Source organism: Protopterus annectens, chromosome 17.part0 (assembly GCF_019279795.1).
Source record: "Protopterus annectens isolate FY-2018-M chromosome 17.part0, PAN1.0, whole genome shotgun sequence".
Classification (NCBI taxonomy): domain Eukaryota; kingdom Metazoa; phylum Chordata; order Ceratodontiformes; family Protopteridae; genus Protopterus; species Protopterus annectens.
In genome coordinates, this window is record NC_056751.1 from 795,396,400 (window position 1) to 795,413,854 (window position 17,455).

Sequence of the window (17,455 nt, forward strand, 5' to 3'; positions counted from 1 at the left end):
CCCTAGGGCTGATAGCCTAGTACCAACCTATGACCCTAATCTGTAGAGTAGATAGTAGTACTTTTGTCAAGTAAATAGCTTATAATGGTAGTAATGGACTGTTTTTTCTCTCTCCCCACCCCTTATCTTCATTTATTTATTATTGTTATTCATTGGTTATGGTTTACTATTAACATATAACAAAAACAAAAACCACACCGGTACTATGGAAACTAGACACAGCTATCGCAATGGATAAAAAATAAATGCAAATAACAAACACCACCATGCGCTGGGTCTGACGGCTGATAAACTGTAGACTCCTCGAGCACTGAAATGCAGGAAATCAGTTCAAAACAGTTCAAAACACGATCACCAACTGTAGTATAAAATCCAAGCAGTTTATTGGTATAAAACTGTTAGCGCTTTCACCCTTAGGCTTCTTCAGACAGTTACAAAAGAAAAGCATGCCTATTCCAATTTAAATACTGGAGCACTGTTGGTGATAGGTTAAACCCAAGCACATGTCAAACACTAATTACTATACATCTAAAAGACTGCTCAATATACAAATAAAGACACAGCACTTCAAATTCAACAAGGCTAACAAGCGCTAAATATTAAAAACAAAAAATAAAAAATAAAAACATCTAAGAACTGTCACATAGACAGCATTTATATATATATATATCATCATCAAAGACATCAAAAACATCATCAAAAACATTATGGTCTAAAACATCTCCTTTTCCTTAACACAGGGGTTATATTGACCTTGTCATTGAGTCCTGGGAACTTATTTGCCCTACATCTGATGATCCATTGCATCTCTCTCTCTAAGGTATGATTGATAATGTCCCCCTCTCTCTTACTAAGACGTACTACCTCTATAACACAAAATGAGAAAGTATGTTGTGGGCTAGTGACTATAACATGTCTGGCTAAGGCATTCGTGGTGTTAGCTGTCCTAATCTGATATATATGTTCCCTCACCTGCTCCCTCAAAGGCCTATTGGTTTTACCTATATAGAACGAGGTGCAGGCGGAGCACCTAGCCAAATAGACTACATTAGAATCTAAGCAATTGGTACCTGTAGAGAACTTAAACTCATAATTAGTAACAGGATGGATGAATGAAACCCTAGTATCTATAAACCCACACTGGTTACAACTACCACATGGGTGTGTATTCAATGTTGATCCATTCATACGTCCTAAAACTGGTGAAACAGCCTATGACATAGCATACTCTTGAGGTTGGGTTTATTCTTATAGCTGATGGAAGGTTTCAAACCCACGATTCCCTTGACCACAGGATCCAGAGTCAAGATCTCCCATCTATCTTCCATAAACCTCCTAATAGACCTAGCATCCTTAGTATAAAAAAGGGGGGCTCTAATGATACCTTGTGGGAGCCCGTTACCTATAGATTCAGCATCATCGGCTACCCCTAGATCTGAAAAATAGGGTCTGGCCACAGTACTACGTAACGAATCCACCTCTGTTTTCATCCTACTGAAAGTACCTGAGTCATAACCTCGGGACAGGAACATCTCTCCCATTCTCTTTAACTCTCGGGAGTAACTCATATCAGAGGGATTCAACCTTGAAGCCCTCATGATTTGTCCTTTCATGACATTTTCAAATACATAGGTAGGATGCATACTACTCCTATGAAGGAGTGCATTCCGATAGCATGGTTTCCTATGTATAGAAGTATTGATCAGTCCACCTGGCAGTCTACAAATATCCACATCTAAAAAAGAGATAGCATCCTCTGAATAACCAAGTGTAAACTTCAAAAATCCAGTAGAGTGGTTAACATTATGAACAAACAGCAACAGTTCCTCTAGAGAACCACCCCAAACGAGGAAGAGGTCATCTACAAACCTCCTATAAAACTTCACATGGTCTCTAAAACCACTAGAACCAAACAAATACTGATCCTCCCACTCTGCCATAACTATGTTGGCGTAGCTATTGGCACATGAAGTGCCCATAGCTACGCCATCATTCTGCAGGTACATATCCTCACCAAACATAAACACATTATTGGTGAGTACAGTTTCCAAAAACAAAGATAGTAGGTCTATAAACCTGTTCGTGTAACTAGAGTTCTTGTGTAAGAGGTTAAGATAGAACTGGACCCCTGCCTCATTGGGTATAACGGTAAACAGACTCACCACATCGAGCGTTACCATTAGAAACTTATTATTAGGTTCCACATCCTTCATAAATTCATACAAATCTATCAGAAACTGTTTGCTATCTTTAAGAATATGGACACACTTGTCTACCAGTGGTCTAGAGTAGTATTCTATGTAAATGGACATCGGTTCGGTTAACCATCCCTGCCCTGAGACAATAGGTCTCATTGGAGGTGGATCCATAGACTTATGTACCTTGGGTAGCCCTTGTATTATAGGTATACGTGGATTCTTCACCTTCAAATAATTATAAAGTTCATCTGTGATGTCATAGTTCAAAACCATGTCATCCAGCATCCCATAAACTGTGAACACCTTCTCTGTCACCAACATCATATCAATCTTCGTATAAAATGAATCTGTGGTCAATAGTGTTTGCATACAACACACGTATGCCTCTGTATCCATCAATACAATAGGACCACCCTTATCTGCCGGTCTAATAACAATTTCAGGGTCATGCTTTAAATTCTCTAGGGCTTGTCGCTGCTTCATACTCAAATTAGACGAATACCTACAGCGTCTGTTAGTAGTAAAGTACTGATAAATATCATTCTCAACCAGACGTGAGTAGGTGTCTAACAAAGGGTGTAACTGTGGTTGATACACACTATTCTCTTTAAATCTCACTTCTCTCACCTCCTCATGGGTTGATTGGAAATCTACTTTAAGTTGTACATTCCTTACAAAAGTTTTCAAATCTACTATTGATTCAACTAAATCACCACATTTGGTGGGTATAAAATTGAGGCCCCTATTCAGTACATTACTATTAACATATGTTGTTACATTAAACTGTATTTTGGTACATGTGTTTTATTATTGTTATGTATTATAACAGTTGCATATAACATATCTTGTTGAATTACCTATTTTGTTGGCCTTATGTTGTAACTGTTACTGGCATGCTGTTAAAATACTGACTGTTCTGTTACTTATTGTTGTGTTTCACTTAATATGCATTGATATGCACTTGGGTTATTTTGATTGTTCTGGCATGCTGTTATTATTAACAATATGTTTTGTTCATACCTAACCTATAACATGGGTGACCGTTGCTCTGTACCAATAGTCAACTCCTCCCAGGTTAAATCCAACCACAAATCTAATCACCTTGGAAATCCACATCACCCCCCCAAAGGCAACTACCATGAAAAACTTCTCCAAAGCTAACTTTGGGCTCCTAAAAACAGAGGTGGCTAACTTCACAGCACCCATGCAATTGCAGAACAGCTGCATGACCATCAAATCCTACACTAATGCCCTGTATGAACACGTACACAAATGCATGGATCTCGCCATACCCAATAGAACCAATTCGCTCTCCTCCAGAAAAAGGAAGCCAATCTGGTGGTCCCCTGCCATAAACAAACTTTACAACAAAAGGAGGAAACTGATAAGAAATAAGGTGAGGTCCCAAGACTGGAAAAACTCACTTATCAGCCTCAACAAAAAGTTGAGATCCCTCATCAAATCCTCTAAAGCTAGCTATAAAAACAGAATTGCAACAGATAGTAAAGACAACCACAAGGCCTTCTATAGTTATGTAAAGAATCTCCATGGCAATACCGAAATTTGCTTGGAGCTACTGCACAATGGTAACTCCTATACTGAGCCAACAGATATTACCAGTATACTGGCCAACAGATTCAGTGCCAACTTTACACCTTTCTCCCAAAAGGACTAATCACAATACCAGTAGATTGCCAGGCACCCAGTATTACTGCTGCACATGTTAAAACAGCACTGTCCAAGGCCAAGAATACAGCTTCTATGGGACCTGACAATATCCCTGGCTGTGTTCTATATAAACTACAGAGTGAACTGGCACCTCACCTGTGTGCCCTGTTCAGTCACAGCCTCACCTCAAGCTTTGTCCCTACTGAATGGCACACTTTTAAAGTCATCCCTCTCCACAAAGGGGGGGGCGACTACAGACCCTGGGAACTATCACCCTATTAGCCTGACAAGTCTGATATGCAAAGCTATGGAATGCATCATCATGGACCTAATAAACAAAGATATAGGGAACCTTGAAACTCTGGATCCCACACAGATTGGTTTTGTGAAGGGTAGATCATGCCTGCTCAACCTGGTCACCAGAGCTGTGGATGAAGGCAAGTTGGTTCATACAGCCTACCTTGATCTGGCCAAGGCCTTTGATACCATTTCCCACTCAGGAATCATAGAAAAACTCACTAAGTTAGCCATCAACCCCCATATCACTAGGTAGGTTGCAAACTGGCTCACAGATAGAACCCACAGTGTGAAAGTAGCTGACTCCAATTCAGACTGTCGACCAGTTACAAGTGGACTCCCACAGGGTTCAGTCCTGGGTCCTCTCCTATTTGGTATCTACTTCTCTGAAGTCTAGGCCAACATGAAGGGACTCTGGCTGACAAAGTCCACAGACTATTGCAAGTTGGGAGCCATAATTAACTCCCCAAGTGATGTTGACATCCTACAGAAAGGCCTCACTGAGACCAATGACTGGTGTCAGAACCATGGCCTTAAGCTCAATGCCAAAAAATGTGTTGTCATCCCTTATGGGAAAAACCCAGTTCCCATGAATTACCACATCGATGGTAGTCCTCTGAACACAGAAGACGTCATAAGAGATCTGGGAACACGGGTTGACAGCAACCTCTCTTTTGACCAACACGTCAGAAAGCCCTTCTATGTGGCACATTTTATTACTAAGAGTTTTGCATCCAGGAAGAAATAGGTCATTGCCTCCCTCTACTCTTCCCTCATTAGGCCAATCATTGAGTACAATGCTCCATTTGGCATGTACCTCACTAGACACCTGCAACAACTGGGGACGCCACAAAAGTACCTCACAAAGAGGATCCTAGGCCTTAAACACTTGTCCTATATGGACAGACTCAAAAAACGCCAATTATTCTCTGTTTTATATCAGCTACTTAGAGGCAATCTCTGCTTGACTTACAAAGCCATGTCTGCCCCAGCTCTATTAGAAATGCTACATCTAATGAAATCCCAATCCCTCTACACTACACACTCCAGAGACCTCAACCTCATTACCACAATCAACAGAACAAGCTGGAGGGACAGGCTCATAACCCAGAGACTGCCCATGCTATGGAACAGACTTTCTATACATGTCAAGCGGAGTGCCTCACTGGCCCTCTTCAACAGCAATCTTGATGAGTGGATGGGAAATAGAAAATTCACTCCAGGGATCACTCCAGTGGCTCTACTTGACAGAGGCACTGGAAACGAAGGTAAAGTGGCATGGTGCCAGGGTAATCCTATGGACTAGGCTTGTAAAGGCTCCAGGGCCATTAGCCTAGTACACACCTATGAACCTATGCCTATTGCTTTATCTCCATCACCACAGCATGTCAGGGAGGCCGGTTCCCTGTGATCCACCTACCATGCCTCAGCTGGCCGTGGCATCAGATCCTAGCACGTCTGGGACCCAGGTGGGTCAGGGCCCCTCTGCTGCCCCTGCACCACCCATGGCATTGGATGGAACTGCCTCAGGGTCTGGGCTCAGCCTCTCCCTGGGAGTAGTGGCGAGGGGCTGCTGTCATCCGAAGACAACTCCTGGTCATGGTGTGCAGGATAGTTCAGTGGATCTATGAAACACACCTGCACCAGATTGAGGGCACACTGGCCAACCTGGTGGGGTAGGCTGGCCCTGGAACCCAGCCTTCAGCACAGCCAAATTCAGGGCAGTGTAGGAGCAGTGTTGACTGTCCCATGGGTGGGGGCGTGAGTCACACTGCTGCCGTATGGAGGCACGTGCATCTCAGAGTCTACAATACCCACCCCATCCAAGATATTTTACCCCCCTCATGTATCACACACTGCCCTTGTCTGCTGTCTTGTCTGTCTGCAATTGCATCCTCTCCTACCCAACTTACCTCCCCACATGTACCTATGTTCTTTCCCCAATATTCCACTCTCACCTTATAAAAAAAAACATGGGCACCTGTACCACAAAAAAAAATATTGCCCCATACATAGCTCTTCATTTCGCATGTGTCCACTGGACACACGTAATTTGGTCCAATTGGTTTGAAAATGCACTTATGTTGTCCTCACCCCTCTCTCTGGGGTTTGAGAGTCCAAATTCATATACAAATCTGTCCAAATGCACAGCTGTTGCTGTACAAGAAATGGATAGCTATGAGTCTTTCCTACATGCTTCCTGCACATTACTACCTGCTTTTCATAATGTTTTTCCCCCTGCTTGTCCCCACTTCACCACTGTCCTACCACCCCCTTTTTCTTTTCTATATATTTTTTAGTTCAGGTTTGCACAGACCTAAGTGAAGCAGCGCAGTGCAGTATGCCGCAACGCTTCGCTTAGCACACCTTAAATGAGCTGAAAAGTGCTTTAATGTGCTTTTCTGTTTATTACAGTCTTAGACACATTGTTTATTTTCTACACTGCATTTGCCCACCATGCTACACAGGTCTTAGAGTAAACACTCGATTCCAGCTAAACATACTGAGTGCTACTTACAGTCATAGCAGGTATATGTGCCCTTTTACCAGCAGCTTAAATATAAACAAAAAATATGAATATAAGTATAAACATATCTGAACAGATTAATATTTAATATATCATATATGTAAATATGACATCAATATAAATGGTAATATAAATATGAACTAACATAGTAATATGTTAAAATATTATATATAAAGATGACTATACATATGAATAGAAATATGACTAAAAATATAAATATATATTAACCTAATTAAGCCATGCTCATACACATGGCTGTAAAAATATTTCACATAGCCTGTATTTGTCAGCATATATCCTGCAAATAAAGATGCATCTGCACTGACGCAGTAGCTCAGTGTGTTAAATGCATTGTTTGTAGTACACTTTCCTGCACGCTGTCCTGGGTTCAAATCCAGTTTTGTGTTGCAGTTCACTTGCATTATTGTGATGACAGCAAGTAATGATTGAGTCATGCATTATTAATCCACACAGGTTACTGCTAATTAATGAACTGCTACCATGTTTTGGAGGTCATGTATAGCAGGTTATGTATAGCATAACTATATGTTTCCTACTACTCTGGTATTGGCACTGTTGTATAACAGATGTTATTGCATCACATTGCTCAATTGGACTGTAAAGGCTACCCTTATCCCAGCTCTGTTGTAATGAAAGGGCAGACACAGCTACCACCCATACATAGACAGCCTGCCATCCTCCATGTACATACCCCCATGTGTTCTAACCTGCAGCTGCAGCCTGTAGCATACACAGCTGTATATAATAGTAGCTGCTACAGTTCTACCATACCCCCAACCCCCTAGAACAAGGAATCCGGACACAGCAATGCTTAATGTGGGGGCAAAGGCTCAGAGTTAGGGACATGTATTACAATGTGCACTTACAAAGATAGGCAGGTGACTGCATAACAGCTGTTGCACTGGCATGCATATTCTGAAAGGTATGAAGTCTGACACTCCATTGTGTGTGTCTTTACTGATGGCAACCCACAATGATTTGCCGTGATTTGACAGATGACCACAATGTCATGGGACACTGACCACACATATTAGGTGGAACTGTGGACATACTACAGACATCCCCACTGTTGACAGTTATGTTTTCTACCCTCTGCAAAGCAGTAGTCTCTATGCCTCAGTAATGTCCATCTGAACAGCTAAGAAAGGGGCCCAAGTCTACAAGAGGGCCTTATATATTGCACTGTGTTGGCAGGGCATTGGCTAATGATAGTGCATGTCAGCTGTTTTGGCTGCAATTAGCATATCAGAGCCAGACAGACTTATGCTTAGAGTTATGGAGACAGCACAGTCTGACATCCATGACTGCCTCCACTGCATTGGGGACACCTTGGATCGATTGACTGATGCAGTGCACAGATGATGAGATGAGATAGTGTCTCTCATAGACCACACTTTGTCTGTGCTGGAACATCTTGTTGGAGTTGTATGTCGGATACGTGGATGTAGGTCAGCAATGCCATCTGCTGAGACTCCACATGGCTGAGCACACTCACGTTTCCGTAGTGGCAGTACCTCCAGCACTACAGAGGGAAGTGAGCTGTCCACACCACGACGTGACAGGCCATGGGCATGTGGTCCTGGGTAGTCCTGTTGGGGACATGGGCCCAGCAGATCGCAGATACTTGTGTGTGTGTGTGTGTGTGTGTGTGTGTGTGTGTGTATACAGATATATTCCTTGCAGCAGGAAAGACATGCCCATCTGTGCAATGGTAATTCATTTTATGGCCTTGTTTCCTCAACAGTGGCCTCCTTTGCAAAGCCTGCTGATGTCATCCTCCTTGACAGCACTGGCTGAGAGTCTAAATTCAAGTCATCTCTGTGGTGCATGGGATAAGTACTGCAAGCTGTAGTGTGTGCTAATAGATAGGGAAGGGGTTCTAATCTCACAACAGTTAACTCTCTGTGTGCATTTGTGTATACAGATATATCCCCTGCAGCAGTAAAGACATGCTCTAATGATTATTAATTTTATGACCCTGTGACTATCTGCTTTCCCCAACAGTGGCCTCCTTTTCAAGAACTGCAGATGTCATTCACCTTAGCACTGGCTGTCTCTAATTTCACAAAAGCAGTTCCAGGTAAACTTCATCAGGCTGTTGAGTAAATGAAAAGCGCTTAACACATTACAAGCTGTAGTGGTCTTTTTTTCCTGGAACTGTTTTTGTGTGTTTCTACGGATTTGTCTAGTGTTTGGTTTGACTCTAATTTCAAGCAGTCTTCATGGCACATGTGATAAGTACTGCAAGCTATACTGTATAATAGCAGATAGGTAGGGGTTCTAATCTCAAATCAGCCAACTCTAGGTGTGTATATACATATATCCAACTGCAGCACTACAGACTTGCCACTATGGGCTATTTCCATGCAATGGTTATGCATTGTATAAGCCTAAGACTAGCTGCTGGTATCTAAATGCTCTCCCCTATAAGGCCTGCTGATGTCATCCACCTTAAAAGTACTAGTTGACAGTCCAATATCAGATAAACTCTGTGACGCATGCAATAAGTACTGCGAGCTATAGTGTACAATAGTAGATAAGTAGGGGTTCTATTCTCACACCAGCCAACTGTGTGTGTGTGTGTGTGTGTGTGTGTGTGTGTGTGTGTGTGTGTGTGTGTGTGTGTGTGGGTACAGATATATCCCCTACTATCACTACAGATATGCCCATATGGGCTATTTATGTGCAATGGTTATGCATTTTACAGCCCTGTGACAAGCTCCTGGTCCTATATTGCCCTCATCTACATAGGCATCACTGATGTCTGTCACCATCTAGGTTTGTACATTCAGAAAACCCAGGTGACCTGTATAAAGGGTAGCAAACCTTGTCACAAAGTATGAATGCATAATTACACTGGCTGCCCCCATTGTCCCAGACATGCCCATCTACACACATGCACCTAGGAAACCATGCACAAATACTGCCATACCTTGCTGATATCATGCCATCATGTGCCGCTATACTGACACCATGTGTCCACAGAATAACCACTCAAACCCCTCGAAAAGAAACATACACAGATCCATGATACACCTGTCATTCTGTCACACTACCACAGGTCTAACATCATATACCTAAGATGCACATGGTTTGCTATGTAGTCATGACACATGCCAGCACACAGTACCTGTCATAGCCCAGAACACCTGCCATGGCATAACAATACTGCACTACACAAGTACATTGAAAGTAATATAGTTATCCTGTGCATAAGACACATATTTGCATGTCCCTGCATTGATGGCACAGATGGCAGGGATGTGGCACAGGTATCCTCACATGCACAGGGTGTGGTGTGGGGGTGACAGAAGCCTAGTCTGTGCCATACAGTTGACAGCATGTGTGTAAGTCAGGAAGGGGTGCTGGTTAGATGGGTTATGGAGAGGTGCCGTGTGTGTCGGTTGGTGACCTACATGTGAAAGTGATGTTTGAGGGTGTGTGTGTGTGTACACAGTCAAGCCCATTGCTAGCTCTACATGTGTGTATGTTGTACAGCTGTAGACCATACATGGCAGAGTGGACAGTGCACCGTCTCTGGCCATGAACATAGGAACTAGCCCTGCCAGGAGTGGCACTGGCACCACCATGCCCAAGGCGAGATGTGGTGCTACTAGTTGATGGTTACTGCTATCTGCTGGGTCCATGTCCCCACAGGACTACCCAGGACCATATGCCCATAGCCTGTCATGTTGTGGTGTGGACAGCTCACTTCCCTCTGTAGTGTTGGAGGTACTGCCACTATGGAAGCATGAGTGTGCACAGCCATTTGGACTGTCAGCAGATGGTGTTGCTGACCTACGTCCACGTGTCCAATGCCCTACTCCATCCAGGTGTTCCAGCACATGTTCCAGCACAATGTGTGGTCAGAGACAGACACTGTCTCAACCCACCATCTCTCCACTACATCAGTGGAAATGATCCATGGCATCTCCAATGCAGTGGAGGAAGTCACGGATGTCAGACTGTGCAGCATCTATAACCCTGAGCATCTGTCTGGTATTGCTTTCAGAACGTGCCTGTGCCTCCATGATACCCTGAAACATGCGGTGAGTGACCCATGATTTGACACCTGTGACAGGAGGTGGATAGGCAGCAGTCTTCCTTTGAGCACCCCTGTCAGTCTGCCTGTGTGGGACCTCGTCAGCTGTCTGGCAATGGCTAGTGTCTACAATCAATGGTGCCACAGTTGTCACACTGTCCTGTTCAATGTTGCCCCTGTCTGACTATTCAATATCTGTGGCCTCTGGGGACTGGGTATGTGTAGGCATACTGACTGTGTGCGGGGACAATGGGGGTGGAAGAGGGATGTTAACCTCTGGAACAGATTCAGCCACCAAAACCCCCACCTGTGCCTCACTATGGCCAACATCATCATCAGAGTCCAATGAGACACTGACATCATGTTGTGAAGGAGACAGACAACAACTCCTCCATTCACCTGTGAGGAGAAAGACAAAATCAGAACATTATCACCTGCACTATTATGTATGGTAACCCACACAGACTCATACAGATGTGGAGCCACAAATGCATTACCAGTCCCACATCTTCTCATCACTGATCCCATGCACAACACACAAACACAACAACATACACAGACAAGACAAGCTCTTTATAACATGCACTTCAGCTGCATCTGGTGAATGTTGCCAGTACAATACACCTGTGAGGTATGCAGTATGATAGTGTATGTGATAGGACTACACATAATACCTAGTACACCTATCTGGAGAATAACCTGCCTGCTGTAGTATCAGTGCCACAGGTATGTACCATCTCCCTATTGTTTGTGAACAGGCATCTTGGAATAATTCCAAACTGCAACTGGATGGGCAAACTAGTAATGACAGAAAAGCACACTGATATAGCCCAGATAAAATCACCAACCTTTTATTGAAGTAGCACAAAAAACACTCCACTGACTAAGCGCTTTCATCCTGGTAGGGCATCTTCAGAGTCAGTCAATAGGTTTCATTAAAGCCTATATAAACACCTTTCAATCAGTATAATCAAGTTTAATTAAGTAACAATGAATAGCAATGAATCAATCACCTCATCCCCTTTTGTTAAATTACCCCTATGTTTGTTCATACAATTCTTTTTGTGTAATGTATATAAATCAATTGTTCCTTATATTACACAATAGTATAAGGTAATAGGGTGGTAGTGTATGTCCTACTGTTCAGTGTTCAGAAGTACATGAATGCAAAGAAAAAAGAGCTTATCCTATACCGGACAACAAAAGGGAAAACTTAATGGAAAGGGACAGTAGAAGGGACACTAACCAGACGGACATGGGGGGGAATGAAGAGGTACATGTAGATATAGAGGAAGAGGAAGTTTTTTTAGAGAATCAACCCCCACTAAGGCGTTCAGACAGGTTGAGAAACAGGGGTTGCCCACTGGAACAGATAGACCAGAGGACACCCCAGAGACAAGGGATGTACACAGAAAACAACTGGAGGGGTGGGGGACAGAAGAGGAGCAATATCAATATCAGGAATTGGCACCACGGATAAATTATTTACAGGGGGTGGAGAGTCACCATCCCACATATTCAAGTCTTGATGGTGTAACCACTTATATTGATACAATAGCTGATGGTTCCCCCTACCCATTTGATTCTATTATGACTTCATATTTGGAGAACAACAATAGTGGGGGTCCCTCTATTATTGGGGACAATTCCTTTCATGTTTACAATTATTCTGATTTGAAGATATCTGAAAACCATTTAAGTTTATTGAGAAAAGGCTTTTCTTTTGTCCCCGATTTTAAATATGACATTGGAAAGTTGCTCATCAACCTTAAGTTGTATACTAGAAAATTAAATTTAAAGTTATTTTTTAGTAATAAACTACAAATGGACAGAGAGATACAAATATTTACACCCAAGAGAAGCAGTGTTTTTATACCCTCATGTAACCCTGTAATTATGGCATTTGAACAATTATGCACCACCCAGATTAGGAGATTGATTGATAAAAGGTCTGGGGTAGGTAACAAAAATTTAACAGCTGAATCATTTTGCTTAAAAGAGCTTGCAAACAATACTAATTACAGGGTTATGAAACCAGATAAAGGGGGAGGAGTAGTCATTATGACCAACACTGACTGCTCTTTATATATGCAGAACATTATCCAAGACCCTGATACATATGAGTTAGCTACTAAATTTGATGTCCACAAGGCGTATACTAAGATTGATTGGCAACTTTACAAGATGCTTTGTGAAGGACTTATTGATGCAGATGAATACAAATATCTACAAGTGGAACATCCAGTTATGCCCAGTTTATTTGGGATACCCAAAATTCATAAAAACACGGTTAACCCTTCTTTCAGACCCATTGTTGCAGCTAGGGGTTCGAAAACGGAACCAGTAGTATAATTTATAGATATTTCGACCAAAAAGGTACTGGACAATTTGCCGCATGTATTAAAAGATTCTTGGCATTGTTTGGACTGTCTCAGGACTTTAACTAATGTATCTTTAGGGGATTTTCTTTTTGTTACTGTGGATATCACAAATTTATTTTCAGTGATTCCCCACGACACTGGGTTGGAGTGGTTTGGTAGGAGTCTGGACAAACACAGTGACATACATCAGGTGAAGAGAGGTCTACTAATTGACATGATGTGAATTGTATTGGAGAATAACTATATAGGGTTCGAGAACAAATTTTATAGACAATCTACGGGGGTGGCTATGGGCGCCAAATGTGCGCCCATATATGCCAATCTAGTCCTAGCTGAATGGGAGGAACAATTTGTGCTGGAATCAGAATTTAGATCTAGGTTGATTATTTACTTGAGATTCCTGGATGATATTTTGTTCCTCTGGAAAGGTACTTGTGAAGAGGTAGAGGACTTCATAAAATATTTAAACAACACAACTTCATTTTTGAAATTTACACACAAAGTTGATAGTAAGACGATAGACTACTTGGATTTATGATTATATATTAAAGAAGGACGAATAGAATCCAATTTATATAGGAAGAAAACTTACAGTAACTCTTTCTTACACTACGATAGTTGTCATCCCCACTACATTAAGAGGAACGTGGCTAAAGGCAGATGATTAGGGTGTCACGTATTGTTAGTGAGGACAACAAATTTATTGATGAAATGGGGGTATTAAGGGATTTGTTTGTCCAAAGGGGTTATCCGTTGCATATGCTTACCATGCTCCAACTTGACATTACAAGGAGAAGGGCAACTGATTTCATCCCCATTTTGAATGATACACAAAGGACTGTTGGCGCCATAAATCTAGGTATTACTAAACAAAGGAACAAAAATACCCCTACTGGTATGATCTTACAGCACAACTCTTTGACTAGTGAAGTTAAAAATATTATCCAAAGGACATGGGAAGACATGGTTTCAACAGATTTACATGAAACATTAGGTAACACCCCACTTTTTATTAACAGTAGGGGCTTAAATATTAAAGAGTGCTTAGAAAGAACACCAATATCTTTTGGCCAAAGACCAGCTAAGATGGCCAAGTGTGGCAGTTGCAAAGCATGCAAATACATCAATGATGGACCCTATGTCTCTGTGGGAAACTTCAAGAGGACTCTAAGGAGTCCGGGCAATTGCAACTGCAACACCAATAAGGTAATATACGTGGCCACCTGTCTTTCCTGTCCAGCATTTTATATAGGTATAACAACGAGAAAGTTGAGATATAGAATATTAGAACATTACAGGGACATTAAAAACAAGAAATCTACCAACTCATTATATAACCATACAAACAACTATCCTAACTTTAACAATTTTTTATTTTTTGTTATAGATAGACTGTATACAAGAGACTTTGGAGGTGATTTTAAAACTATTCTGGAAGTGAGGGAATGCCTATGGCAGGCTCGTTTAGATGGCAGTAACACTCCTGGCATCAATGACACCCTGTCTCTAGCTTGTATTTTGAAACATAAGGCAGCTTGCATTTAGTATATTTGAACAAGGAGTATCATTTATCTACCTACGGTTCCATTGTTAGTATTAGTATTAATTTTATTGTTCATTGTTTGGATGTTATATTATCTGTATTAATTTTATTGTTCATTGTTTGGATGTTATATTATCTAACATATATATATATTTTTTACATTTTTATTTTTTCATTTTTTATGGTTTATATTTCTTATTGATTAATTTATATTGAACACTGAACAGTAGGACATACACTACCACCCTATTACCTTATACTATTGTGTAATATAAGGAACAATTGATTTATATACATTACACAAAAAGAATTGTATGAACAAACATAGGGTTAATTTAACAAAAGGGGATGAGGTGATTGATTCATTGCTATTCATTGTTACTTAATTAAACTTGATTATACTGATTGAAAGGTGTTTATATAGGCTTTGATGAAACCTATTGACTGACTCTGAAGATGCCCTACCAGGGTGAAAGCGCTTAGTCAGTGGAGTGTTTTTTGTGCTACTTCAATAAAAGGTTGGTGATTTTTATCTGGGCTATATCAGTGTGCTTTTCTGTCATTGCTATCTTGGAATAATTGCCTCCTGTTTAGCAAGCTGCATACTTGTACATAACTATAAGTGCAAACATGTTAATGTTTGTACAAATACACACTTGTGATTACCCGTTGTATGCACTGTAGTTAACTGCTCCAAAATGGAGCATACAACTATTCTACTCTGGCTAAGCATAACTGTTGTGCCTAGGGCAAAATAGCAGTCCTTAACATTCTTATATATGATCTGTAAAACAACAGTATCGCACTTGCCAAGTACAGAACCACAGACTCTGGCCACACCTGATGAACCTATGAAAAGGTGAGGGAGAAGGATTGTCAGCAATTCCAAATGTTGCAGTGTTAGGAGGTAATATGTGCATATATATCCACATGTACAATAGCTGATGTGATACTGCCTACATTGCTGACATTCTGAGTGTGTGTGCACAACTATGCATTAAAACCAAACCCCCCAATGTAGATAGACCTGACACCTGTGTAGTGGTATGCAGAGCCTGCCCCAATGACTGATAAAGTATAACACTGGTGAACAAAGTAAGCTTACCTGGATGCTCCTCTGATGTAGACATTGTGGCACCCACCTCCAGGATGTATGCGGTGATGGATGCCTGGGAACTGGTGGTTGATCCTAGGTTCACTAGGAATTCCTCTGTGGTCGAGAGTGGTTATTCTGTTGCAGGCCTTCCACCGGTGGCAGCATGATTCCTGGCCACAGCAGCTGCCACTTTGATATGCAGCATTGACAATATCTGTGGCCCAGTGTTGGACTTACTTGTAGGTCCTGTCCTATTGGCCACTTTGGTTAACTGGCCTGACAAGGTCACCCCACAATGCTGCACACTGGTCATGATGTTGCCGTCCCCTAGAAAGCAGAATGTGATGATGCAGTCTGAAGTCATCCAGGATAACATCATTCTCTGCAGCTGTGAATGGTGGATGCCTCCTGTGATACATCATTCCCGAAAGAGAGCAAGGGGGAATCATATTACAGGGCCAGATATATGGACATCCACTATGTACAGACCCTGCACAACCTAAATGGGCCACACAAGCCACCGCTTCCTCACACGTCATACTCCACAGTCTGTCAACACACTACATGTGTGGCTATCACCAAGATAGTAGCAATACTGGGTATGTCCCTGTCTGCCATGACAGATTCCACTGTATGTCTCTACACCCATCAAAGCAGTCTACTGTGGTGTGTCCCCTATGGGCAAAGTCCCACTAATATGTCATACAGCCACTGATGGACAAATAGCTGTGTGTTATTATAACAACTATATGGGGACAGTCCAGCAACACCAGTGTGCCACAATGCAAACCTGTTATAGTATATGTCCCCTGTAGGCATCATACCTCTCCACTACACAGCTGTTTATAGAATGTGAACTAGATGCGGTCCTTTTGGCACAAACACGTGGATGTCTGACAAATGGTTGGCCAATCATTGATGGTTATTGTCAGAAAATAGAGAATCTGGCTGTCACACACCAGACCCCTCAGAAAACACTTATGCTACAGTAATATCTGTTAGTCTATTCATAATCTTACTTTGTATGGCCAATATGTATACACTGTCACTGTGTTTGGGCCTGTGTCCCCCCAATAATTATGGCTATGACCTGAATTCCTGCTGTAGGGAGTTGACAGGTATGTTAGCCATATTTCTCAACCAATGAGGGACGAATGTCAACAAAACACTGACCTAGCCGGAGTACATCAGGGACAGTCAGGGACACCTTTATGATGTCAGAACTATTTATGTGTGACATTGACAGACTGAGAGGAGGTGAATTACAGTACATCATTTGATGTTACAGAAGTGTACACCTTTACTTAGTGTCACTATGTCTAACACATAATCCACTTGCTTTCCTACAACAGCCAACTGTTGTAGGTGAGAGTAACAGGGGCAGAGCTGATATTTTATTCAAATCAGGGACAGTTGATAGGCATGTCTGTAGCTGTTGGACAGCAGAGTGTCACCAACCTGTCACTCCTATAGATGTACTACTGACCTACTGTTGTAATCCCTATTCCCCATACCTCCATCCTCCCATCTGCATCACCAACATGTCAATACCATAGATGTACTACAGGCCTACTGTTGTAATCCCTATTCCCCATACCTCCATCCTCCCATCTGCATCACCAACATGTCAATACCATAGATGTACTACAGGCCTACTGTTGTAATCCCTATTCTCCATACCG